Below are 17,577 nucleotides of genomic sequence, written 5' to 3'. Positions count from 1 at the left end.
TTGTGAAATGCCAGTGGCTTGGACTAGAGTCAGAGTTCAAGATGGAAATGGAGAGGAACAGCCAGATGCAAGATTTTTCTAAAGGATTTCATGCAAAGCACAGCCTAAAGCGAAGGGTATTTCTAGGACATCTCATGGAAACCGTGGGAAGGACATTAAAGCAGGGCCTCAGGGAATACTGGAAAATCAGTGTCCAGTGTGTGACTAGTAGTAAAGCTGCTGTGAACACCCGTGTACAAATCTTTGTTTGCACATATGCCTTCATCTCTCATGCATAAAGACTGGAGCAGAATGACTGGATCATAATATAAATGCATGTTTCTCTTTGAGAAACTGCCAGCTTGTTTTGCAAAGAAGCTGTACCACTTTACCTTCCCTACAGCAGCGTACGAGCGTTCTGGCTTCTCCATGTCTTCACCAACACCTGGCATACCCAGCATTTTTACTCATTCCAATTTAAAGAGTCACAATACAGCTGATGGAGTATGGGGGGCTTGGGGAGGGGGGGGGCACTCGAACCGCCATTCCAGAGGCCCAGAGTCTCAGAGAGCAAGAGGGTTAAGTAGCTGTTGAATTTAATGACACCTAACTTGGTGCATCAGAGCAACACTAGCTGTTTATGTAACAAAGTCAAAAACCTTAGTGACTAAACACAATGGAAATTTATTTTTTCTGTGCACTGGATATTCCTCCCCCTGATGACTCAGAGACCAGGACACATTACACCCTGGAGGTCTACCTCCATTCCCCTGGGGACCTCAGAGTCCTCTGCAGCCAATCACCACACAGGGAAGGAGAACATGGTGAAGTCCCACTGCTTTTTAAAAAGTCTTTGGCCCAGGAGTGATGCACATCTGCTCATACTATATGGGCAGAACCAGTCACATGGCCCCAGAGGGGCCAGGAACAAGTGTCTCTACCTGTGTGGTCACCTCCAAGAGACAAATCCTCACTAAGGGAACAGTGAGAGGTCACAAATTTTTGTTGGAGACCTGGCCATCTCGGGCTTGTGTAACAGTTGCAAGCACAGAGGTTAACCCCAGCCCCCAAAGGGTCAAGGAACCATTCTCCTGGACATCTTGACCCCTCAGGAGCTGAGTTCACCCAGGTTCAGCTGGATGCTGCAAATTGCTGGTGTATCTTTCCCATTGCTACATTCTGAGGTCTGCCCAGCCTCTCCCCACTGGTTCCCCCAAAGACCTTTCAGTCCTCCCAAACAATTCTAGGGGCTCAACCACAACAAATTTACTACTCTCAACAGAACCAGCTCTCAGGGCCAAAACGCTGTATTAGCATTTTCTGTTCACAGGAAAGTGGGTAGTTTACATCAAGTCCCTACAAGGCCAGGAGTGAATACATGTTTTGGTAAGAGCATATGAGGGGGAAGGCCTTCTAGAAGCAGGGACTCCCGCATCACCAAATGTACAAAGTTGACTAATAACAAAAATATGGCCTCGAGCTGTGCTAAGCAATCAATGTGCATCTTTGATAGTTCTCATGATGACATTGCATTATTAACCCAATTTCATAGAGAGGAAAAACTGGCAAAGCCCAATACACTGACCTTTCCAACTGTTACTTGGCCATTAGCAGAGCCAGGATTTGACCCAAAGCCACCCCTTGCTTATCTATATTAGGATTCTTTCTCTAAGTAACCAAGCATCGGGGCATTTTCTCCTTCTGCTCTGAGGACAGGATCAAATTTTCTGTTTGCCAACAAACTTGCCAGGACCCTTGGGAAACTATGCTTCAATCTCTTAAGTGAATATTTTACCTGTAAGGTGGAAAATAAAATTGTGAACGGCGACAGCACAAGCAGCCGAAGTAGGTATGGCATAGACAGGGATAGGAATGAACTGAAACTCTCTTGGGTGATAACCCAAATGGGTTTCAGGCATGAAGAATCCTGGATCCTAAAAGAGCCACTAGTGCATCCTGGATGAAAGAAGCTTGGGACACATGTGGCCACAGTCCCTGTGAATGTCTCTCCCCCAGGACGTGCCATAGACTCTTTAGAAGCAAGCTCCAGGAGTCAGAGGAAAACACTCAAACACCTCTTCATCATTCGCAAAGTCCATTCAATGGTAAGAACTAGGCATTTCAAGAACTGCACCTGTTTTGTGATCCCCATCACCTGACATGTTTCCTCCAACAAAGTAGGAGCTTAACAACTGTTGATTAAGAGGGGTTAAAAATGTTCCTTGCATGAGCAGAACTCAGCAGCCAGCCAGGGACTCACAGCCCCTGTGTAGAAAGTAAGAAAAACAGCTACTGGTTTTAAGGACCTACTGTGTTTCAGACACTATGTTTTATGCTTTTCATTCATTCATTCATTCATTCATTCATTCAAAACTCCAACAGCATTGTGAATTAAGTACTGTCATTGAACCTACTTTACAATGGAAGAAACTGATGTTCTAGCAGCTAAAGGGACAGGCTCAAGGTCACACAGCTAGTAAATAACAGAATTTACTAGGATATGAACTGAAAGCTATCTATATAGCCCAAACTTCTGTTTCTTGGGTTTGCTTCCGTCCAGTAGCTGGAAGCTTATTTAAATCTCTATATTCCTTCTAGTACCAGAAAAGCGATTTGTAACGAGTAGGGACTCTATGGTTATCCTCAGCAAAGGATTCTTAACAGGCATCATATCCAGAGCCAGCAGGTGGCACGGGTACTGCCACTCTCCCTTTCATGCACATGGCAGACAGTGCTCATCTATCAGCATGTGCTGCTCAGAGGAGCTCAACCTCAGCCTGGTACCTTTTGCAGTGCATCACTGAGAATCCCCACTAACAATTGATCAGGGTCGGCTTTTGTGTCCTTGAAAAAATCAGCCATGAGCCTCATCGCTATCACTTTCGAGGTACTGTGGCTTTTATTTCCTGACTGCCTTTAAGATAAAGGCAAAGGGGTTTCGCTCTGGTGTACCTAATGTGGCTTCTTGTATTTCATAAGCTCTGGCTTCAGAGCTTCTCAAAGGAGCTTTATGTCCTTCTCAGCTTTGGAAAATACAGTATTCCTTCAAATGTTGCTTCTGCCCCATTCTGTCTCTTTTCTGATATTCCAATTGTACGTATCTTAGATCTATTCACTGTGTCACTATGTGTCTTACACTCTCTTCTGTTATTCATCAGTCTCCCTCTCTGCTCCCAGCCTGCATATTTGTTTTCCACTGAGCTTTTGCTCTAATTCACTAATCTTCTCTCCTGCTGCATCTAATCAGCTATAAGAACCATCTCTGCAATTATTATTTCAGAGATTTATTTTTCAGGTCTGTAATTTCCCTCTGATTCTTTTTTAATACATTTCTCTTTAACTCCAGCATACTTCAGTATGTTACTAAATATACTAACTAATGAAGTCTCTGCTGCACAATTTCCCCATGTTAGGTATATGCATTTGTTTGCCATTCTGACCACTGCATTATCTCAACTCTCTGTATGTTTGTATGTGTGGAGAGGCTGGGTTTTATTCCTCTTGATTTTGGTCATTTGGTCATTATTTAGGATACTTCTTAATTTGGGGTTATATGTCAGACACTGTGTGTGAAATATGGTTGAGGCTCTGACTGGTGTTAGCTTCCTTCAGAGAATGTTGAAGGCAGATAGACCAGAGGTGTAAGACCCTGGTTCTTTTGAGAGCTGGGTTCGGGCTTTGTCAGGCCTGTCTAATGCAGCCTTGCTCTTACCCTGAATATGTAGTACTTACTCCTACTTCATGAAGGTCTCTTTCAATGGCAGACACTGAACTCCAGCCTCTGCCTCCCCAAAATACAATGCTTACTGCTCCCCTAAGCTCAGATCTTCAGCCTCTTACATGCTCCCACCTCCTGAGTTTCTGGAAGTCTTGCTCCATGTATCCACAGCTTGGGAGTCAGCAAGTACCTCAAAGAGGAACTGCACATGTATCTTTGGGCTCACATCTCTGTGGTTCCCTCCTTTCCACAACATGTCTCTCAAGTCCCAGCCACTTTGGAAGCCCCAGAGTCCAACCCCTTGTATCCCCAGCCCTGCCAGACAGATGGCCACTTTGTGCTCACTTTCTATTCCCTGGCACCATGGATCAGCCTAAGTCTTTAGAGAAATGGCTGCAAGAAAGGTGAAGATCTCAGGGTGCTTCCCTTCCTCCTTGTATCATATGCCTTCACATTCTGTGTGGATGCACTCTGATTCCAATAAATAGCTGTTGCGTGGTTTTCTGTTCAGCTTTTATCACTGTTTTTGGAGGAAGGGTTATTTCTTTTTTTGTTAAGATTTTATTTATTTACTCGAGAGAGAGTGAGAGAGAACAAGCAGGGGAAATGGCAGGCAGGGAGAGAGGGAGAAGCAATCTCCCCATTGAGCAGGGAGCCCAATGAAGGGTTCCATCCCAGGACCCTGGGATCATGACCTGAGCCAATGGCAGCCACAAGATGCCCCTTGGAAGGGTTATTTCAATACAAATGACACTAGATTTTTCCTTTGCATTGAATTCTCCTCCCATGCCTGGTTCAAGCCAACCCATCCACTCTAGTGGTCATAAGCCCAGACTCTGGAGCCAGACTGCCTAGATTCTGAAACTCCTGACCCTTAGAGCCACCTCTGGGACTCAGACCAGTCATCTAATGTCTCTGTATTCAATTTCCTTACCTATAAAATTGGAAGAAAAGTAATTCCTGCCTCACAGAACGGTGAAGTTCAAATAAGATGATATAGTTAGAGCTCATAGAACAGCATCTGATACCCAGTATTTATGTATGCTGTTGTCCTTATTTTTATCCAACATACAGGGATAACCAAGACCTAACTTGATACATGGCAAGTAAGTAGAAGAACCTAAAACTCAAGTCTTCCAACTTTCAGTGCAAGGCCTATAGAGCAGTACTGGCAGGGAGCCAATTCACTGGTAAGAATGTTAATTCCTTGCAGCGCACCTCAATATCATTAATGTAAAGTAGTTATCCTCTTTGCTGGCCTTTCTCCAAGTGAGTAGATCACTGACAGCATGGGAGATCAGATAAGTAAGTTTTTAAAAATATTTTATTCATTTATTCATGAGAGACACAGGGAGAGATGGAGACATAGGCAGAAGGAGAAGCAGGCTCCCCAAGGAGCAGGACTTGATCCCAGGACCCTGGGATCACCACCCAGCCAAAGGCAGATGCTTGACCACTGAACCACCCAGGAGCCTCTAGATAGGTAAATGTTGCTGGAGAAGGACGAGAGGAACAGCCTGGAGCAGAGGAGTGAGGACTATGGCAGGACTCTGATTAGCCAGGCACAACAAAAGCCAGTCCTTTAGCTACTTTCTATTTTGCCATGGCCTGCATTGGGAATGAGCTCATGTCCATGGGTTTTTTTAGTACATCGAAGCCTCAGCTAAGACCTGAAACATCAGGATGAAAGAGAGTCCGGGGAGGTTCCCACTTTTTTGCAGCTTTCAAGCACCCTGCTCCCAAAGTCCTCTGAAAATGGCAGAAAGCCATCAACCAAGATGGCGGCACCATCACTTCCCGTCTGCTTCCATCCCCTGCACATCAGCAGGGAAAGAGGAGGCCTCCCGGCCAGAAACTCAGAGCATGCCAACGCAATTCTGGCAGCACTTGTGGCTCCCTCCACGGGCCTGGGAAAATGACGGAACTTCTCAGCACACTCCTTTCCCTACTGCCAGAGCAGAGACCATAAAATCCACTTCCCAGAGAGCCAGGGGAATTAATTACTTGAGCGTTTATTAAGTGCTTTGAAGATGAAATGTGTGAAGTGTTCACTTTTTCCCTCCCTTGCCCTCAGGTTTTCCTAAGCAGGACAAGAAGTCCCCCAGAGCCAAGTCCACAGCTTGCATGGAAAGTTCAGGACATTTCCTAAGGGCACGGGCAGCATATTAACTCTTATGGGAGTTCCAGCCAGGGCAACCCTAGGGATGAAATGAGTTTGCACAAACTCTCACAGCTGTGCTGAATTCCCCTCCAAGAGCAGGTCGGAAACTCTCACAGAGCTGCTTCCATACTTCCTGTGTCTATTCAACAAATATGTAACCAACATCTTCTATGTGCCAGGGATTCTTTAGAGCACTGAGAATGTGCCAATAAACAAAACAGCAAAAATCCAGTTGTGGGGGTGGTATACACAATAAACAAGAAAGACAGGTAACATATATATAGAATGTGAGAGAGTGAAAAGTGCCAAAGAAGAAAATAAGTGACAGTGGTAAACAACAGTTGCCATTTGATGAACATGGACAGAGAACATGACATGTGAGTAAAAACTTAGAGGGAGAGAGCCAAGTGGATATGTAACTGTTTCAAGGAGAAGGAACATCATGCATAAAGGTCCTGAGGCAGGAGTTTACCTAGAGCAGAGCATGGAGGCCAGTGCGGCTGGAGTAGAGAAAACTAAGAGAGGAGGAGATAGGTGGGTAATGGGGAGGGTGGGTGGGTGGTACAAGTCATGGAGACCTGGTAGGTCATGAATAATTTGGCTTTGCCCTTTTTTTGTATATATTTTTTATTGGAGTTCAATTTGCCAATATATAGCATAACACCCAGGGCTCATCCCGTCAAGTGCCCCCCTCAGTAATTTGGCTTTTAATCTGAGTGTAGTAGAAATCCACAGGAGATGGATGAATGTTTGGATGGATGGGTGGATGGGATGGATGGATGGGTGGATGGTTCAATGGGTACAATGGATGGATGGATGGATGGATGGATGGATGGGATGGGACAGATGGGTGAATGAATAGATGATAAATGGATGGGTGGGTGGATGGGATGAATAGTTATGGATGGATGTTGGAATGAGTGGATGGTTGGCTAGATGGATGGATGTGTTTATCAGAGCAGTCAAGATTCTTGGTTGCAAACAACTGATCCTAACTGAAGCAGAAAATAAATGGGATACCAGATAACTCAGAGACTCTACGAGAAAGAATTGAACAGAGGAGTGACATGATCCTCCTCACACTGACCTGGGAGTCTTCCATTTGGCCCTTCAGATCCACTCTGGACCCTTCTCCATCCTGCTCTGTGACTGGAAGGCTAACCTATATAAGCTAACTCAATATTTTCTCTTGCACTGGTAGGAGATCAGAGAGAGGAAGGAGTGTGCTGACAAGGTATTTATCCTCCTGCCGCCCCCCCAACCAGTCAACCCAGTTGACCATGTCCCTCTACCTAAGCCCACAGTTGCTATCAAGAGGACTCCCCACACAGTCTCCAGATTCTAAAAATTGCTTCCTCCCCTCATCCCCTAAGCCTAGTGGTGGTAATAGTTCCAGTCCTGGGACACTGTACCATTCCTTTTCCTCAACACTGACTATATTCTTATTTGTTGTTCCTTTGTGAAACTCCCCTCAGATTCCCAGATTTGAATATGGCATTGGTTTTGCTATTTCCTGCTGTTTTGCATATGCCTAGTGCCTAATTTGGTGTTAATGTTAGAGGGATGGAAGGGTAAGTGATGGATGGATAGACGTTCTAAATGGATGGATGGATGGATATGTGGATGGATACATGGGTTTGACAGAGCGGTCAGTATTCTTGGTTCCAAACAACTAACTTCCAACGGAAGCAGAAAATACTTGTTTGGGAATGCCAGATCGCTCATAGAATCTGCAAGGACACTGAGTAAGATGTGAGGGAGTCTGGGAGGTTAAAATCCCAAGCAGTGCTTCAATAGAGCAAGAGCTGAGTCAAAATGTCACAGCACCACTGCCCCTGCCCTCTGGAATAAGTACTAGATAGTGTCAGTGTTGTTCCAAAATGCCTGTCCTGGGCAGGAATGTCTAATGAGCACGGCAGTAATCACTTGGCCAAATCCTAGCTTCTAGGGAATGGGGAGAAAAGAATCCACACCCCTCCCCTTGACTTGTGTAGATGGTGATGGGGACTGAGTCTCTCCTACTTTGGAATTTTTTCCAAATAAGAAAGATATTTAGATGTGGAGTAGCAAAAAAATAATAAATAAATAAAAACAAAACAAGAAATGTACAATGCAGTGAAAAAATAACTAGTCCTGAGCATAGCCCACCAAAAGCACTCCTTAATAAGTGGCTTTATGAACAAAGAGCCCTGGAAGAAAACACAACAGGATTATAAGGCTGGTCTCTGCTCTCAGCAGAGTTTCTTCCTGGTGGATGAGGAAGGGTAAAAACACAAGAAATAGGCACTAGAGATCTAAACAATCCTGGGAAGACAGAGTTTCTGGAAATGGACATCCATTTAACTAGCACCTCCTGATACTCTGTGAAGGAGGAAAATCCTGTATCATCAACTTTGTATTCTTGACATCTCCCTTTGCAGAGATTCATATTAAACATTAATACATCAAGGCTCTGAAAAGGTCTACAGGCAAAGAACAAACAAACAAACAAAAACCTGTGTTGGATTTTCTTTGATTCCAAATTTGATCACCATGGAAGCATTTTTCACATAACAGCCCCCATTCTTAGGGGTTTGTGAAGGGGAAGTTGTTATCAAATGTGAGAGAATATGGGAATAACATGGACAGGGTTCCATATTGGAACACCGTCTCTTATTTTTATCCCAAAAGGATTTGGGTTGATAAGAACACTCATATTTGAGATTCGAGAGAGAAACCAAGAGATTCTGGAATGGGGATATATGAAGTAACCTCACCTTCCTTCTTGGCCCTAGATGTTCAACCCATATACCTAGTGCCTAGTTCAGTCTTGTGTTAGAGAAATGGATGGGTAAGTGATGGATGCCTAGATGTATTAAATGGATGCATGGATATGTGGATGGTTGGCAGTGAATTCTTGGGGTTTGGGGAGAGACAGAGCCTCAAGGCCAGTCTGTTCCCTGTGGGAAACTCAGGCAAAAGAAAACCAACAGGAGCTTAGACCAACTGCTCGTGGGACCTCAGCTTGTTCAAACTGAAGGAACATTCTAGACACAACCAAAGCCTGAGCTCTGTAGGATTTCAGAGTTCTGTCATCACTGAGCTCTGTCTGTCTCACTGCTAGGGAAACAGTGACTTAAACAAAATTAAACAAGGTTGCTTGGCTACAGGGTTTCTGGGAGCCTCTAATACACTGATGCTCTTTGACAATCTTCAGTAGGAAAACACGGGATGCACTGTGTCCCCCACATAGACCAACAACCCTTTTCCTTTCTTTCTAATGGAATAGCTATCAGAATAACCATTCCCCAGAATACACTTTGGAGAATGAGTGATGGCCTGTTATATATAGATGGAAAAACTGAGACCCAGGGAGGGGATCTGAATCTGCTTGCATCCAGCAGAGGTGAAGCCAGAATTCAGGAATCCCATCTCTTCCCAGCACATGGTGAGAAGGCGGCCATTGTCCCACAGCCTTGGAGCTCAGCTCCCAAAAACGGTAGATAAAAAAGAAATCTTACTTTTCACTCAGTGCTAATGGATGAAGTACCTGACAAGAACACACACACACACACACACACACACACACACACAAGATCTTTTTTTGAAAGGCAATGGAATTTGGAAAAATCACCAACCATCGTTTGTAATCCCATATAGAAGGGGGAAAGAGATGGTTGTGAGCAAGTGGCTCCTGAGATCAGAGCTCTCGAGATCACACTAGCGTGGGTCCCCACTTACATGGAATGATGAGGGTTATACAAAGGTAGGAGACACCTACTGAGTTCCAGAAGAGATCCACCCCTGTCCACCAACCTCCTTCCCAAATCCAGTGCCTTGGACCCAGAGCCTCAGCACCTCTCTCCGGGGCCACTGCCAGGAGCCCCAAGGACCCACACCACTCCAGCCCACGAGGTGTTGCTCAAGTTCAAATGTGGCAATGCCATTTCATGTCACCTCCAAAGCACACTCCAAGCTCCCCACTGAAGAACCTGGGCCTTACAGAGATTTCGAACCACATCTCCTAGTGCTTGTTCCCTCCTGCCCAATGCTGGGACCTTCTCACATCTGCTAAACTCCACCCACTTTTGGATCTTCCTTCATGTCTCTGGGGATGCTGTATGCTGTGCCCAGGATGCAGGCTTCTGGCTGAGAACTCCTCATCCTTCCAACCCTGTGTCTCAGATGCCTTCTGCTCCTTCGAGGCTCCCCATGGGCAACAGCACAGTCCATAGTAAGGTGTGTATTGCATTTATTCCTTCATGAATCCAGGAGCTCTTTAAATGCCTGCAGTGTGCTGGTCACACTCGCAGATGTCAGAAATACAGAGGTGAATAAGACAAACGGAGTCCCCAGTCCCATAGAATTTTAATTCTACCAAGGAAAGAAGATGAATCAACAGGTAAGCAATTAAGTAAGCTATTTCAATCTCTAAAAACAAAAACAAGGGCTCCTGGGTGGCTCAGTGGATTAAGCGTCTGCTTTTGGCTCAGGTCATGATCTCGAGGTCCTGGGATCAAGCCCCACATCAGGCTCAGCGGGGAGTCTGCTTCTCCCTCTCCCTCTCCCTCTGCTGCTCCCCCCCTCTAGTACTCCATCTCTCTCTCTCTCAGATAAATAAATCTTTAAAAATAAATAAATAAAAACAAACCAAAACCAAAACCCTCAGCAATCATGCTTATGTATAAAATCCTGTATGTACAAAAGCAGAGGCAGCCGCCCCCTCTCCACCTCCCAGGAGGGGTACCTACAAAATGGACCAGCAGCCTGGGCATCAGAAGGAGCTGATCCAGGGGCTAGACTTTGGGTCTGCCTTGTGTCCCCCAACCCGTCTGGTGCCATCGTCTGTCCCCTAGGATGGAAAATATCAAGGTTAATAATGAGGCCACTAAACGTGGGGCTGAGGTGGAGCCTGGGGCAGAGATCAAGGTGAGTAAGCTCTGGCTGATGCTGGGATGAAAGGTAGTCTATAAAAGAAGGAGCGCTATTAGGGTGCAGGTGGGTCAGGTCCCGCGGCCTTAGCCGGTGGCCGGAGGAGGCCTGGGGATCCCTCTCCATGAAAGTAGGGCTGCAAAGCCAAGCTGTGATTCATTGGCACTATCATTAGTCTCGGATTGCCGGCTCGCTGGGCCTTCATCGGGGGGAGTGCTCAGAAGAGCACCTCGCACGGCACTCTGAAGGAAACCTCATGGTCCTCAGGCCTGAAGGCCCCGGCTCCCGGCCGGCATCCAGCCTCCTCTGCGCCAGCAGGACTTGTGTACCTCCTATGCGAGCACTTCCCCGGGGAGGTAGCTACCCTACTGTCGCAGGAACGTCCCTGAAGGTTCCGTGCTCTTGTCCCGGTCTCGACCCACGGGCAAAACACAGAGGCCCAGAGTGGTTAGGTGATGGCGGGATGCACCAGAGCCAGAATCCAGATGTTGGGTCTGGAGCTCCTTCTGGCACATTCCACCGCTTCCGAGGTTTTCCTCACCGTCTTCCCGACCAGTGAAGATTCCTAGGCAGGCAGCAGACATCCAGAAAGAGAAGAACCATCACCCCTCAGAAGTCTGTCCTTCTGTCCCTTCCTCCACTCCTGCTGTCTCTACTGGATTAGCCTCCTTTGTTTCTCTGAGAAGCTCCGGTTTCCAGCCACAGTGGAGACCCGGCACATCTTTCCCAAGGACACGGGGTGGAGAGGCTCTTACCAGTCCTCAGGGAGACAGCATGTCAGCGGGAGGGTGAAAAGAAGGCGTGTCTTTGTGTAAATTCAGGCAATACTGGGCCTTCCTTCCAGCTCTGACCGCCCTCTGCTACCAACCTGCCCCCCCTCCCCGTCAACTGGTCCCCAGGCTGTGCCACATCTACCGGGGGCATTCTATGTCAAGAGTTGAGCCACCTCAGATCTTGCATGAAACCGCCCATCTGTTGGGAACCATAACTCAGTTTTCCCACCTGGAGGATGGGCACAGCTAACTTCCTAAAGATTAAGAGTCTGAGAAAGTGCTTCTTTCTCTTTCTCTCGTAATTTCCAGTGTTTAAATTGCATCAAGCTGGCATACCTGGGTGACTCTGGTTGAGCACCTGCCTTTGGCTCAGGTCATGACCCCGGGGTCCTGGGATCAAGTCCCACATCAGGCTCCCCATGGGGAGTCTGATTCTCCCTCTGTGTCTCTGCCTCTCTGTGTGTCTCATGAAAAAATAAATATCTTTTTTTTTTAATTACATCAAACTAGAGATACGTTGCCATGGCTTTTGAGATCCATTCTTTCAATCATTCGGTATTTTCAGAGTGCCTAGAATGTGCCCCGTGCTGCTTTTAGGCCCCAGAGACAAAGTCAAGAGCAAGACATTATCTGGTTGCAGAGGATCCCGGCTTCCTGCAGATGCTCTGAGACGTCCGTGGAACAGAACCCTGCAGGGCTCTGATACCACGAGGTGGAAAAAGGCTTCTACATCTCAAAGTATGTTCTAAGAATAATGTTTTTGTTGTTGTTTATATCTGATTGAACGCAGCTAAACATTCCTATGCCCTACCCCCCTCAGCGGTGTATTTAGACGTGGCCACATAAATTCCTTTTGACACACAGGCATATGGGTCCCTGAGCCACCTTCCTCCTGCCTCTATTTCTCCATCTATAAAATGGGATAATGATCCCCACCCCCACCCCCAGCAAGGATAGCATCAGATTAATGAGATGAAGCAATCAAGGGGCTCTGAGCTTCCTGTGAAAGGGTGAGGCCGGGAGCTGTGGGGCTGGGATGTGCCTGCTGCCCGTGACAATGTGGCTTTCCTTCCTGCTCCCTGGCACCCAGGAACCCTGAAAGGATACTCGGGCCCCCTGGGGTAAAGCCTGAAGGGGCATTGGAAAGGGTCAGGGTCCCAGGGTTCCAGACCGAAGGGGGAGAAAGGGTGATGCACATGCATTTCCCTCCGGGTCACTGGTTCCAATGGAGCCTGGCAGCTCTCAACTGAAACTTACTGCCATCTGCTCCATGACCTCAGTGCACCTGCTACTGTGCACACCGCCACTGGCAGCCCCAGCGGGCAAGCTGGCAGTGACAGAGGCTGAAAATGGGTCACTCCCAAGAGCCTCAAGAGGCACGAGGCAAACAGGGAGGGGCCCAGAACTTTCCTTCTAAAGTATGAGCTGTGAGAGTAGTGTGGGTGGTGAACATTTTGTCCACCAGGAAGCTTTGCAGACTCTCCACCACTCTTTGCTTCTTTCTCTTTCTCAGCTCTGGGTCCCAGCAAGCCATGCTATGTAGCATCCCCATTCCCAGGACCTGGGTGTCAGATAAATCAGAGCAGACCATAAAAGGGCACACGGTCAGTTTCCCATGATAATAAAAGCTGCTTATTAAGAGCCTGCAGTGTGCTCATTATGTGTGTCACTTTATGCAATCCCCAGCCCAAATCCAGGAGCTGTGTATGTTTATTTTCTTTACTTTTTTGTTGTTATTGTTAAAGATTTTATTTATTTATTCATGAGAGACAGAGTAAAGCAAAGACATAGGCCAAGGGAGACGTAGGTTCCTGCAGGGAGCCCGATGCAGGACTCAATCCCAGGACCCCAGGATCATGACCTGAGCCAAAGGCAGAGGCTCAACCATTGAGCCACACAGGTGCCCCTGTGTACATCAATTTACAGACAAAGAAACTGAAGCTTAGAGAGGCGTAGATAGTACCCAAAGGCACACAGCAATAGGTGATGGACCAGGATTTGAACGCAAGCAGTTGTTCAATGAGTACAGAGTTTCAGCTCTGGAGATGGAAGGCTGTGCAACAATCTGAACGTACTTAATGCCACTGAACCATACTGTATCCTTAAAATGTAGTTAAGGTGGTAACTTTTGTTATGTACATTTTACCAGAATACACTTAATAATGAAAGATATAATTTTCTAAGGAAAAAAGATATAAAGTGTACAGTCCCTGGGGGACCCACCAAATCCACTTACAGAGGTGATAATGAGCAAGTAGAAACAATATCCAGGTCCAACCAGAAGAGAAGGACCACATGGAGTGCGTTCATGCAGTGGAACACTATAGAGCACAGGTCTGCATCACTAACACAGAAAAGTCTCTTAGGAATATTATTAAGCAAAATTAAAAAAAATTAGCTTCAGACTTCTGCAGGCAGTATGCATCTACTTATTATGCAAGAATACTAAGGCATATACCAGAGAAGTATCATTTTTTTAAAGTATCTTTTTTTTTCTTTTGGTTTGTGTATGTGTGTGGAGTCAGTTTTGTTTGTTTTGAAAACGTAAATTTGTTCCAATGTGATTGATATATTTGGGAACAATCTGAGCATAACCAAATTTTGTGTTTGCTCATGCATGATTTCATCCACAAAAAACACTGGGTCATTGCAGAAAATTGCACCCAGCTGAACTGCCCACACAGGAATACACCAAACAAACACCCCTCCAACACGTACCAGCTGCATCAGGGTGTGCTGCGAGCAAAGCCGCACCCCTCCACACCTGCTTTACAATTGTCTGATTTCAGACAAATCTCTTTCAACCGCTTCATAAGACTCCACAAGCTGCAACCCTTCTGATGCGACTTCCACAAAAGAAGTTCAAGACTTTTCCAAAGTCAGGTGCCCTATTTATGGTGCCGTCTACATATTTCTTAACCATGTACTGTATAAAATGTTCTATTATTCTTTTTAGGTTCCTGCTTTTTATGTGTCACTGAGGTTTTTGAATATTGCCCTTAGCCCTATTTTTCTCAGAAGTCTTGTTTTTATTGTGCTATTTTGCATGGCCCAGTGATTTTAAGAATGCAGATGTCACATTTGAGCAGAATTGACCATACACATGTAATTTTTTTCTAAAGACATATATGCACCCATGCACATATATATATGCATGGATGTGTACATAGATAGATGGAGTCAAAATTGATAAAGTGATTGCAGTTACTTTGGAGCCGTTATGGTTGAAGAAGGTAGCTGACAGGACTTCAGTCTTATCTCTGTAGATTGAACTTTCTACGAGAAAGGGTCATTACATTTCACAATACATACAAATATTGAAGTATGATTTTGGGCACCCAAAACGAATCTAATGTTGTATGTCAATTACACCTCAACAAAAATGCATTTCATCAATTCATTTAAAAAGAAGTGTTGTGGGATCCCTGGGTGGCGCAGCGGTTTAGCGCCTGCCTTTGGCCCAGGGCGCGATCCTGGAGACCCGGGATCGAATCCCACGTCGGGTTCCTGGTGCGTGGAGCCTGCTTCTCCCTCTGCCTATGTCTCTGCCTCTCTCTCTCTGTGTGTGTGTGTGACTATCATAAGTAAATAAAAATTAAAAAAAAAGAAGTGTTGTTAATTTTATTAATTATGTAGCTAAATTTTTTCATTTTTTTTTTATTTTTTCATTTTAAAAAAAGGATCCACTATTTCCATACCCAATGTATGCAGCCATGTTATCCACAACAGCCAAGAGGTGGAAAGAGCCCAAAAATCTGTCAAAATGTAATATATCCATACACTAGACTAGTATTCAGCCTTTAAAAAGAGGGAAATCCGGGCAGCCCCAGTGGCCCAGCAGTTTAGCACCGCCTTCGGCCCGGGGTGTAATACTGGAGACCCAGGACCGAGTCCCAGAGTCCCACGTCAGGCTCCCTGCATGGAGCCTGCTTCTCCCTCTGCCACCCCCCTCTCTCTCTCACTCTCTCTCTGTGTCTCTCTCTCTTCTCTCTCTGTCATGAATACATAAGTAAAATCTTTTTTTAAGTAAAATCTTAAAAAAAAAAAAAAAAGGAAATCCTATCACATACTACAATGTGGACTACTTGAGGATATCATGCTCAATCAAATCAGCCAGCTACAAAAACTAAAAATATTGTCTGATTCCACTTCTGCAAGGTCCCTGGAATAGCCAGATTCATAGGGGACAGAAGGAAGAGTGGTGCTTGCCAGCGGCTGAGAGGAAGGAAGGATCAGGGGGTCTTTGTTATTTAAGAGGTACAATTTTAATTTTGCAAGTTTGGGAGATCTGTTGCACAAATCCACCATATGACAAGACCAATATCCTTAACGCTTAGGTGGACTGAACCATCCACCTAAAAATGGTACATTTTAAGTTGTATGTTTTTTACCGAAATTTAAATTTTTTTAAAAAGAGTTCCACAGCAACAAATACACCACATGAAAAGTCCCTTTAATAAAGCGACACAAACAGAGGCTACATGAAAAAATACAGAACAGCCCATTTCCCACAGCTTCTACAACAATCCCTTGGCCCTCTCCGTAAGAGAACATAAAACTAGCTGGTTAACCCTGGTTCATCAGCCCGTAGGGTTGGTTGGTTGATTGATTGGTCAAGGCCCAGTGCCCCACTCAGAGGCTTAATATGAGACCAGAGTCAGGAGGGCGCCATAAATAACATGTTAACCACACGACTCTGTAGGGCCAGGCATCCAGCTAAGCACGTCGTGGCTTTCGTCCTTCCAAATTCTCTGCGAAACCAGAGCCAGCCCGTCCTGTCCTAAGAAAGTGCCCCCCAAAAATTGACGACCCAGACGCACAAGCAGGAGAAGCATGGGACCCAAGGCCTGCAGGTCAGCCAGGGCCCGCAGACCCCACTCACCACCCGCAGATCCCCTGGTGACCGTGCCAGCTGCTCAGGGTGACATCGCATGCCTGCGTGCGTGTGTGCCTGCTGCATAGTGTGAGGACGGTTTTGGCAGGCCTGTGTGGGAAGCTTGCAGAACACCTGCCTCTGGGGTGTGTGGGGGCAGACCCTCTGCAGGGGCCCCGCTTCCCCAGGGGGCCCCCAAGTAATCCTCAGACGTGCCCTGGGCCCCAGCCACCACTTTCAGCGGCAATCAGAGTAATGGCCCGCATCTGCCACACTGATGAGCGGGTGGGCTGAAGAGATACCATTTCCAAGCACTTGTGCTTCCAGGGGAAGGAAAGGCAGCTCCCGCCAGCTCCATCCCTGCCAAGGGGATTGGGAAGCACTGTTCCTCACTCAGCCCTTCCCACCTCTTGGCCTGCCTGGCTCTCACTAGATTCGGCTGGCACCTCCTCCAGGAAGCCTCCCTGACCCAGGCTCCTACCCTCTGCTCCCAAAAGAAGTGCTTCTATTTGTATGTTCAGGCCCAGCACACTGCCTGGCATAGGGTAGGCTGGTTGAAACCAGCTAAACAAGACAGGAAGGAAGATGAAGCCTTGTTGGTATAAAGCCACTGAGCTGGGGGTCAGAAGGGCTCATTGCGTCTGAGGCTGCTTACCCTTCTTGGAGAATCTGATTTAAAACAACGAAAACAGGGGCACCTGGGTGGTTCAGTGGCTGAGTGTCTGCCTTCAGCTCAGATCGTGATCCCAAGGTCCTGGGATCAAGTCCCGCATCGGGCTCCCCACAAGGAGCCTGCTTCTCCCTCTGCCTGTGTCTCTGCCTCTCTTTCTGGGTCTCTCGTGAATAAATAAACAAATTTTTAAGAAAATAAAGTAAAACAACAAAAATAAGTCAGACCCATCTCCTTACTTGTACATGCTCAAATACATACAGGAACATTTCAGGCCCTGCCCTCACCACAGGACCCGGCAATTCCACTCCTGGCTACATACCCAAGAGAAATGAAAATGTGTCCCCAGAGAAACTTGCACATGAATGTTCACAGCCCCATTGATCCTAAGAACCAAAAAGTGGGAACAGCCACTTCTCAGATGTGTGGATAAACAAAACATGGTCTATCCATACAACAGAATACTATTCAGCCATAAAAAGAAACAAAGTA

This window comes from Canis lupus, chromosome 26, assembly GCF_011100685.1.
Source record: "Canis lupus familiaris isolate Mischka breed German Shepherd chromosome 26, alternate assembly UU_Cfam_GSD_1.0, whole genome shotgun sequence".
In the NCBI taxonomy this organism is placed as follows: Eukaryota; Metazoa; Chordata; class Mammalia; order Carnivora; family Canidae; genus Canis; species Canis lupus.
The sequence above is the reverse complement of the archived record's forward strand: the minus strand, read 5'-3'. Positions refer to the sequence as shown.